Source organism: Lactuca virosa, chromosome 9 (genome assembly GCF_052849685.1).
Source record: "Lactuca virosa cultivar CGN04683 chromosome 9, Lactuca_virosa_CGN04683_v6, whole genome shotgun sequence".
In the NCBI taxonomy this organism is placed as follows: Eukaryota; Viridiplantae; Streptophyta; class Magnoliopsida; order Asterales; family Asteraceae; genus Lactuca; species Lactuca virosa.
The window spans coordinates 14,234,071-14,245,101 of record NC_136434.1 but is presented as its reverse complement, the minus strand read 5'-3'; positions in this window follow the sequence as shown (position 1 = coordinate 14,245,101).

Below are 11,031 nucleotides of genomic sequence, written 5' to 3'. Positions count from 1 at the left end.
TGTTGGAGCCTTTCATGGTCAAGCTCCAGAGTTCCTGTTCTAGCTTTTGAACTTCGCCCCTCGGGCAGTATTCTTCGTGTGACAACCGTCAAATTCAAGACAAATTCAAAGTCAAAGTCAACAAGTCAAACTGGTCAAATTTAACTAGTACTTGTATGTTAAAAGTTATTCTATGTATAAAAATGTGCATCTTTATTTAAGTGTCTCTAAGAATCTATGTGTTAACAATGTAAAACCCTAAAAAGGGAGTTAAACGCATCAAAACACGACTAAGGACCCTTTCGGGGACTTAAAACGATCATTAACGAAGCATAACGGTGTTCGCGAACCTTGCAGTTGCGAGGTTATGCGATAATAATGGCTAAGGTTAAATCTCTCCCAAATCTCTCTAAATATGTGAAATCTCTCCCAAATCTCTCCAAGCATGTGAAATCTCTCCCAAATCTCTCTAAGTATGTGAAATCTCTCCAAGTATGTGAAATCTCTCCCAAATCTCTCCAAGTATGTGAAATCTCTACCAAATCTCTCCCAAAATCTCTCTCGAACTTTTTATAGTCATCCGGGTCATCCCGACCCTTAACTTGGTCAAAAATCACGCAAAACGGAAAGATTTCTTGAAAAATAGCCATATAGAACCGAAACTCCTCTTAGGAACCGAAACTCCTCTTAGGAGCCGAACCTCTTATGAGCCGAACCTCTCAGGAGCCGAACCTCTTAGGAGCCGAAAGTGTCAGAAGCGAACTTGTCAGAGGCCATCTCGGACCGAAACCTCAGCAGACCGAACCTCAGCAGCGAGGACCGAACTTCGGCTCCCATGCGAGACCCTCGCACCCCCCACTTCAGACCTTCGGTCTTCCCTCCTACTCTCGGTTCCCTCTCGGATCTCACACTCCTAAGAGCCGAACCTCGCAGGTTCGGTCCCTATTGTCCGGTTTTCGACCACTTTCGCCTCCTAAGCCCGTTTTCGACGTTTTTGACGGGATTTTTTCACCAAATTCATATTTTTATCATTTTTAACCCCCAGAACTATTATTTTAATTATTATTCAAGGATTTATTAATTATAAATCATTATTTTATAATAAGAAGAGTATTCAACCCCACAAGTGGGTCAAGTGTGCCCACTTGCCTCCTATGTGTCACTTTCTCATTGGTCCAACCTTATCCACATCACACAAACCAAGGCAAACATCCCTTCACCTTATCCACTTGCTCCAGCAACCCTCCATATAAGGAAATGTCTGGGATTTCCTTGATCATTTGTTTCACCATCAAACATTATACACTTCTTAAACCATCAAGAGGGCCTCTTTTCTCTCAACTTTCAGCCACACTTTTGATGTGTTCTTGAGTCATCTATTCACTTATTGGTAAGTATTTCCTCCTAACTCAAGTGCTATTACTTGTTTTCATAACACTCTTGGATCGTCGACTCATATCTTAACACCAAAAATCGTTCTTAGGATCATCCAAAACTTCGTGTGTTCATCAAGTGATCTAGACTTGAAACTCATCATCTTCAACCTTCCACTCTTCAAGAAATCACTCAAGGTGAGTTCATACTCCTACATTTTCTAGTTTTCTTTAGTTTTCAGGGGGGGGGGGGGGGAATACAAGTTAAAACACCAAAACATATTCAAAACTCAACTTGACAGCTTACAACAGAAAAGTTGAGTCTTATTCACAGACTGTTTTGACTACCTTAAACTTAATATCTTTCAAAACTGTATAATATGAAAATAGTTCAGGTTTATACCTTTAAAATGACTACTTGCACATCTCCATATGATTTTTCTACGATTTATGGTGATTTTTACAAAACTGCCTATCATTTCAGAAACGAATTCGCACCAGTCTGTGATTATGAACACTTTCATATAAGTTAGATACTTCTAAAAATCATAATAAAAATTATGAATAAACTAGACACATTTTCTAAGCTCTCAGAGTTTACGGAGTTAGTTTTCGACTTCGTATGATTTTTCTATGATAATTTCAAAACAGTGCAGAAAGGATAAAAACTAGTTGCATAGTTTACTATATTAACAACACTTTATATTATGTTGAGCAAAGTGTATAACAATAAGTTTCTCAATGTTTGGATGCATTCTTGTTAGTTTATCATCATAAACAGAAATTAGTCATTCATGTTAAGGATTTTCCTCCATTCATTTCGAACACATCTAATAAACTATATTAAGTATAGTTTATGAATTTTCGATAAAAGCATACTACATGGAAAAGGTTTTACTCTCAAAACAAATGAGTTCTTCATATACTACTTGATAAACTATAATAGTAATAGTTTATGGATTTATATCGCAAATGTATTTTCATAAAAGGTGATTTCACTTCCTCCACGGAAGAGGTTTTATACTCAAAACGATATGTAAACTAGTTAACGTAAGTTGTGAGACATTCTCCTTCGGGGTACTCTTAAGTACCACATAAAATTCTAAATTAGTTATAACCGGAGTCTCTTGTAGGGAGAGCGTGATAATTGTGTATAGATCTATATTGGGATTGACAACCCACACCCATGTTGCTTGCATAAGTCCGATCGGCCGATTGGGGGTGACAAATGTCATTTCGATTCCGACGCCTGAAGAACGTCGCAAGCAGGTTATTCTGTCGTAGTATGGTTATAGCGACTCACATAGGGAGTTAACAATATTTCAAGTTTACATGAAAAATTCTACTTTGAAAAGGGGTTTAGTCCTAATTTAAACGAGTTTATGCCGATTTAAACTTGCATGAATTACTTTAAGTATGGAAAAATACTTGTATATTCTCGGTCTTGACGCTTAAGGCTACACGACTTTTTATAAGGAAAATATTGGATTTTCTTTGGAAACACATTCCATTATGAACATTATAAACACAAAACACACACATATTCTCTGTCTTAACAATTAGGACTACATGACTTTTATAAGGAAAATATTGGATTTTCTTTGGAAACATATTTCTATCAAAACTACATTTCATCCAGAATTGTTAGACTTCAGCTATAATTGCTAAGTGTATATGCTAGAGTTATATAAGAATCTAGTCGCAATCGACCTAGAATTGGTGGGCCGCCTTACTTCCTGTTCCTTGTTTGGTTGTGGACCTAGGGCAGACCCATTATATTCGACCGTTTATTTAACTTAAATTTTATATAACTTATATACACTGGGTGATTATAGAAGGAATCTACGGGTCTTTCTAGGGTACATTATTGTATAACATAGGAAAATATTAAATTTTCTGGAATCATATTCTATCGCTTTTTACAAAGAAAACGGCTTCTTTCTCAAATAAAACTCTTATGAACTCACCAACTTAATTGTTGACGCTTTTTCAAACTACTTGTATTCTCAGGAATTCGGTGAAACAGGAAATCAACCACTTTTGAGGATGGGACGTTAAATCGTCAAACATTTCATTTTTATCATCATAAGTGTAATTGATTGGAAACATGTAAACACATACTATTGTACAACTTTTTCAATTATATTTATGATGGTTGTATTTACTTTGAGCACTATTATACTCGTTGTTGTGATATTATACATGAAGTCCTCCACCCCCGGACGTTTCCGCCATCCTTGGTTTGGGGGTGTGACACTTCGATTGTAAGCCCTTTAAGAGCTTCCCAGCCTATTGCATTAGCCACTATTAAAGTTAGTGACTTGACATGGCTATTCCACCACGTTAGGGCTCTATCAGAGAAGGTGCATGCAGCAAATTTGACTTTGCTTCCTTCAGTGCAGGAACAGATCTCGAAGATCGATTCCGTCTTCTCGAACCATTGCGAGAGGGCAATGATTCCGCCAATCCCATTAAAGGATCTGGGCTTATAGTTGGTGAAGTCTTTATAGTAGCACTCTCTCAAGTGCACCACAACATCACCTTGTGTGGAATGAATGGGCGTTCCACCTCCGCTAGTACTCGTAGCGTGATATTGAGCCATGGCTGTCGCAACAGCCGCAACTACTGTAGCATTTAGAGCTGTCGTATCGAATTGTGGAGGAGGTGGTTGTGTAGGAGTTATCGGAGGATTACGCCTTGTTGACCTACGAGGCGGCATATTTTAGCTATAAGTTTAAAAGATGAACACAATGATTAGGATCCAATAGTGAAGTTAATGAATAAGTCCCATGAACTAAATCGCCATAGTTCAACAATAGTTGTGAGTATGAGTTCTATAGAGTTCTAGAGATAGATAAATGAAAGCATTTGGATATAGTATTTCCACAAGAGATTTGTTAACTGCCAATAATAATGATATTAAGATGTAACATGTTTGGGAAAAATTGACCTACACGTAGGTGTTACATGTGACAACCCAAAATTTCTACCTTGTACAGTCAATCACTTCCATCAAAGTCAGACTTGTATCTGCTAACTTTTAGCACTATTTAGAGTCTGTTTGAGTGTTCTAAGCATAGTACATTCAAGAATCAAATATTAGGAAGTATCTTCTAGGGTTCAAAGTGCAACAAACAAACCCTAAATCTAGGATAAAGTGTTTACGGCCAAACTTTATGAGTTTGGGCCGTAAACTCCATCATGGCCGTAAAATCATGGCTTAAACATGAGTTTACACCCATTTTCCTCATTTTTTTCATTTCAAGTTCAAGAACCTCCATTTCTCTCTCAAGTATCATAAGGATCTTCATTTCAATCTTCAAAAATGTAAGTATTTCATCCTTTGATTAGTTGATACATCTCATTATCTAGTACAATCCATTGATTTCATCCATGAAATCAATCATTTTGAGTTAGATCTTCAAGAACACCAAGAACATACACTAGTGTTTTTGGACTTTAGTCACCCTATCAAGCTTCTACATTGTAAGTACTCTTGCCTTAGCTTGTTATATACTTGAATCAATTAGTTTACACCTTGAAATCATCAAGAAATCATGAGTGAAAGGTGTTTACGGCCAAGGTATCTCCCAAGGCCGTAAACCCTAATTTTTGGGTGCAAAGTTGATACAACACCTTCCTAAGCCTTGGAACTAAGTCTAGAACACTTCCTAGTGAACTATAGGAACTTAAACATAAAATGGTATTAGTTACCATGAGTTTACGGCCGTAAACTCATTGAGCCATAAGCCCATGGGCCGTAAACTCATGTGGTTATTACCATATGTGCCATAAACTCCAATAAGAGGCCCTACACCCCTTATATGCAACCCTATGTGGTTTAAAAGTTTAGTACAAGTGTTACCTAGTCCCTAAGGTTGTTCCATTTCATAATTAGTTGTTATAAACACTAATTGTAATCATATATGTGCCATTATATGATAAATAGGATCTGTGTGTGCTTAAGTCTTCACTTGACACTTAGCATCCTTTACCGATCTTACATTCGCATCACTCACTTCAGGTGAGTTCATACCCCGTAACTTATCTTTTAAATGATTTTAAATGCTTTAATGGAGGGGAATACAAGTAGAAAACATGCTAGTTATAAAATCAATCACATGTGATTTATAATTGTGACTCAAACAAGGATTTCATATACTTCAAACTGTGTTTCAAACAAGGATTTCATATACTTCAAACTGTGTTTCAAACAATGATTTCATATACTTCAAACTGTGTTTCAAAACAAAACTACTTTTAAATCGTTTTATAAACTGACATCAAGTCATTAATATTTATTGTTCAAAACTCTTTAAATGTATTACAAAACCTCTTTTTAACTTATATACTGCCAAAAGCATGGCTATATATGTATAGTTATATACATAATGTTTAAAGGACTTAGGACTGCTAACTCGCTTATTTCCGTTTCCTTGTTTGGATGTGGACTTAGGGTATCGGTCAGTTGTCCGAAGGTCGTCTAAATATTAGATATATATTATGTATACATATGTAGACATAAAAGTTCTATTCAATCAGTTCAGTACCTTTGGGTAGCAAAGGTATACAGTCATCTATTCATATACAATAAATAACTAGTAAACTATAATAGGTATAGTTTATGAGAATACTATCATATACAAGTACATACAGAGAATACTATCATATACAAATACATACAGAGAATACTATCATATACAAGCACATACAGAGAATACTATCATATACAGAGAATACTATTCAAGGAATACTATACATAGAATACTAATACTATAACAAGAATACTATAACAAGATTCTAGATAACATAATGTGAGATACTACTTCATGACATAGTGACCATTTCGTTGTGTCACGTTTTGTAACCAGAATCTCCTCGAGGGAGAGCATGAGTTTGCGTATAGATCTATACTAGATTGACTATCGTACACCTTTGTTGTTCGCTACAGTGGGACTTGCAAGTCTACATGTGCCAAATGTCATTTCTTCCGACGTCTTTCATCGTCGTGTAATAGTCAGTTTAGCATGGTAACCATCATATCACATTTTACCTTAATTAAACCATTGGTTCTAAGGTAGTTATTACTATAGTGATTAATACATAAAATACTGCAGTACACACATACAGTTTTCCCATTATATTCAAATTGTGATCTTCTCACATAAAGAGTAATATAAAACTATATTTTGGTAATGATAGTCACATTTGGGAAAAGCATTCACTTTTACAGAGAAACAAACATACAAAACAGTCGGGTCTTGGTAGAAGACTACTTTTTATACTACTAGAAAATATAGGATTTTCTAGGAGTTTTCAAACATATACAAACATTTACATTGAACATATACAAACATTTTCATCGAACTTGTACAAACATTGACACTAAATACTTATGAACTCACCAGCTTAAATGCTGATCTACGCTTTCAAAATAACTTGTATTCTCAGGTCATCAGTAGACAGGTACTGATGGCAGGTCTTGAGAAGACGGAGCACAGTCAAGACTTGTCTTTATTTTGGATTCATTCATTTTTGGTGTCTTAAAACTTTACAGAACACATTTGTATTAAATATTACTATTAATGCAATGGATGATGTTGTTGCTCGTTTACTACTTTGCACTGTTATGATACTGTACATGACGTCCTTCGCCCCTGAACGTTTCCGCCGTTCCATTTTTGGGGTGTGACATTACATCATATAAGAAGTAGGGAAAATTTTGACAGATAATAGACCTAACTGACTGAAAGTTCAAGGTCTTACATATGCGGGAATTTCATACTAGCGTTCATACATAAACCTAATTTATATCCAAAAGATAGAGTAGAACATAGTCTACTTCTTGCTAGATCCTACTTTGGATTTAGACAATTGGCGTTCCAGTTCGCACATACGCCTATTTTGTACCAACTGATGATCACGCAACTCTTGAACTCCGGCTTGGGATGCCGCTAGTTCTCCTTGTAAGAAGTTGGTACGGTCTCTCGTTGCATTATGTTGGGCTTCCAGATTACGGAGACGAACATCATCGGCTCCAGCTGTAGCTTCGTTCTGCATCATGCAATCAATGGTAGCTCTTCCCTGTTCGGTATTACGAGCAATACGACGAACCAGCTCGGGAAGTGCTCTATCTGCTGACCCTCCAGCTTATATGTTGTAGAAGCTTCGGTCTCCTTGATATGGGTGGTTCTGACCTTGTTCATTGCACCACTTGTCTATGGATATGCCCTACAGAGGTGTCGGGCCTTGAAAAGCCGAACGAGGGTTTTGAGTTTGGATTTGGGCTTCTAGAGGTAAGTTCTCAACTTTGGGTTCGGAGTCGAGATCCTCTGAGGAATCTTCATCAAGTTCATCATCAAGGGGAATTACATGTTCTTCTTCTGGTTCAGCATCGAGCCAACCAGCATTGCCTTGATTTGGGAAGTACGGATCTCCAGGGAGATAAAATCCATCCATTTATCTAGACGAGAAATAAAGGTAAGGGATTATTAGCAATTCTATAATAAAGCGGTAAACAATTAAAAAGTTTCTATAAGAGAAACTTACTACTAATCCTAATATGACTCTTACTGGTTCCTTCTATGAGGACATAGTGTATACCAATTATATACTACTTCAGTCGAATAGTCCTTCGAATAAATGATCCTACTCTAAGTCCACATCCAAACAAGGAAAAGGAAATAAAGCTTAGACCACATATTCTGAGTCTATGAAACCTAATTATATATAACCGTGTTGTATGCACTTAGTACTCTTATAACTATCAGCAAAATCCTTTTGTTCTTATGAAGTTTGTTCTTTGAATGAATAGTACCTAAAATACTCATATAGTATTTTACATTATGTTTTGTTCTCAAGTTCTTCTGTATATATGTATATGTATATGTATATGTATATGTATATGTATGGTTTGGTAATTTTAGGTTTGTTGCAACACCACTATCACTCCCAAGCACACGTTCACCATATCTCAAATGAATATAGTTGATCAGGCTATATTGACAGTGCCAAAGAGCTGGAACAGTCACTGATTAACCATGGAGCCCGTCAGAACTCTATGGTTGCTGCTTCAGAACAAGCCAAGGGAAACAACAACAACAACAACAATAACAACAACAACAGCAAGAAGATGAACTGGAATAAAAGGAAGGGTAAATCTTCTCTGGAGCCCTCGAAAAAACAACAGATAGTGGCAGTCCATGCTGCTACTGTGCCTACTGCTATTCCTGCTAACCCCACACAAACTAATCCTTATGCTGGTAATCTCCCCAAATGCAACAAGTGCAATTTTCACCACAATGGAAATTGTCGGGAAATGCAGTGTCGTAACTGCAACAGAAAAGGGCATACTGCCCGATTCTGCAAATCACCACCCCAACCGATTAACCAAGTATCTTCCGCTGGAGTAGGTCAAGCATGCTATGGATGCGGTGATGTTGAGCATTTCAAAAGAGATTGTCCAAAAGCTGGAAATGTCGGTGGAGTTGGAAGGATACTGGCAATTGGCCACGAAGAGGTTATGGCAGACCCTGTGGTGGTCACGGGTACGTTTCTTCTCAACAATACTTATGCATGCATACTATTTGACAGTGGTGCTGAGAAAAGCTTCGTGAGCCATAAATTTGAACACCTACTAAAACAAAACTCCCAACCACTAAGTGAAACCTTCACAGTAGAAATGGCCAATGGGAAGTCCGAATTCACTAACGATATATACATAGGATGTACACTTACCTTGAATAACTTTTCTTTCCCAATAGACCCTATGTCGGTCTCTATCAAAAGTTTTGTCACACCCCAAAACCGGAATGGCGGAAACGTTCGGGGGTGGAGGACGTCATGTACAGTATCATAACAATGCAAAGCAGTAAACAAACAACAACATCATCCATTTCATTAATAGTAATATTTCATACATGTGTGTTATTTGATAGTAATAAGACACCAAAAATGAATAATCAAAATAAGAGACGAGTCTTGACTGTGCTCCGTCTTCTCAAAACCTGCCATCGATACATGTCTACTGATGACCTGAGAATACAAGTTATTTTGAAAGCATAGATCATCATTTAAGCTGGTGAGTTCATAAGTATTTAGTGTCAATGTTTGTATAAATTTGATGAAAATGTTTGTAAATGTTCAATGTAAATGTTTGTATATATTTGAAAACTCCTAGAAAACCCCATATTTCCTACTAGTATAAAAAGTAGTCTTCTACCAAGACCCGACTGTTCTACATGTTTGATTCTCTGTAAAAGTAAATGTTTTTCCCAAGTATAACTATTATTACCAAAATATAGATTTTATATTACCCTTTATGTGAGAAGATCACAATTTGAATATAATGGGAAACTTTATGTGTGTACTGTAGTATTATATGTATTAATCACTGTAGTAATAACTACCTTAAAACCAATGGTTTAATTAAGGTAAAATGTGATATGGTTGTTACCATACTAAACCGACCAAGACACGACGATGAAAGACATCGGAAGAAATGACATTTGGCACCCGTAGACTTGCAAGTCCCACTGTAGCAAACAGCAAAGGTGTAGGATAGTCAATCCAGTATAGATCTATATGCAAACTCATGCTCACCCTCCAGGAGACTCTGGTAACAAAACGTGACACAACGAAATGGTCGATGTGTCATGAAGTAGTATCTCACATTATGTTATCTAGAATCTTGTTATAGTATACTTGTTATAGTAATAGTATTCTATGTATAGTATTCTTTGAATAGTGTTCTCTGTATGTTTCTTGTATATGATAGTATTCTCTGTATGTACTTGTATATGATAGTATTCTCTGTATGTACTTGTATATGATAGTATTCTCCTAAACTATACCTATTATAGCTTACTAGTAATTTATGTAATTTGAATGAATGAAAGTATGCCTTTGCTGCCCAAAGGTACTGAACTGATTGATAGAACTTTCATGTCTACATAATATATATAACTAATATTTAGACGACATTCGGACAAATAATCGATACCCTAAGGCCACATCCAAACAAGGAAAAGGAAATAAAGCGAGTTATCAGTCCTAAGTCCTTTAAACATTACTTACATAACTATACATATATTGGCATGCCTTTGACAATATATAAGTTTAAAAACAAGTTTAATTTGTAAAACATTTGAAAATTTTAATAATAAATATTGATGACTTGATGTCAATTTATAAAACGATTTAAAAGCAGTTTGTTTGATAACAAAGTTTAAAGTAAATGAAATCCTTTGTTTGAAACATAGTTATAAATCACATGTGATTGATTATATAAATAATATGTTTTCTACTTGTATTCCCCCCCCCCTATAAAAGTATTTAAAATCACTTAAAAGATAGATTAAGGGGGTATGAACTCACCTGTTTGTGAGTAAGCCGAATGAAAGATCGATATAGGAAGTTGAGTGTCAATTGAAGTCTCGAGCACAAATGAATCCTATTAACCATATAATGACACATATATGTGTACAATTAGTGTATATAACCACTAATTATTGATTGGGAACCACCTTAGGGACTAGTAAACACTTATATTGAAGTGTTACAATCACATACGATTGCATATAGGGGGTATATGACCACATATTGGAGTGTAAGGCAAAAATGGCATGTGTTATGTGTGTGTACGGCTAGAGTGTACGGCCCAAGTGGGTGTGCGGCCGCA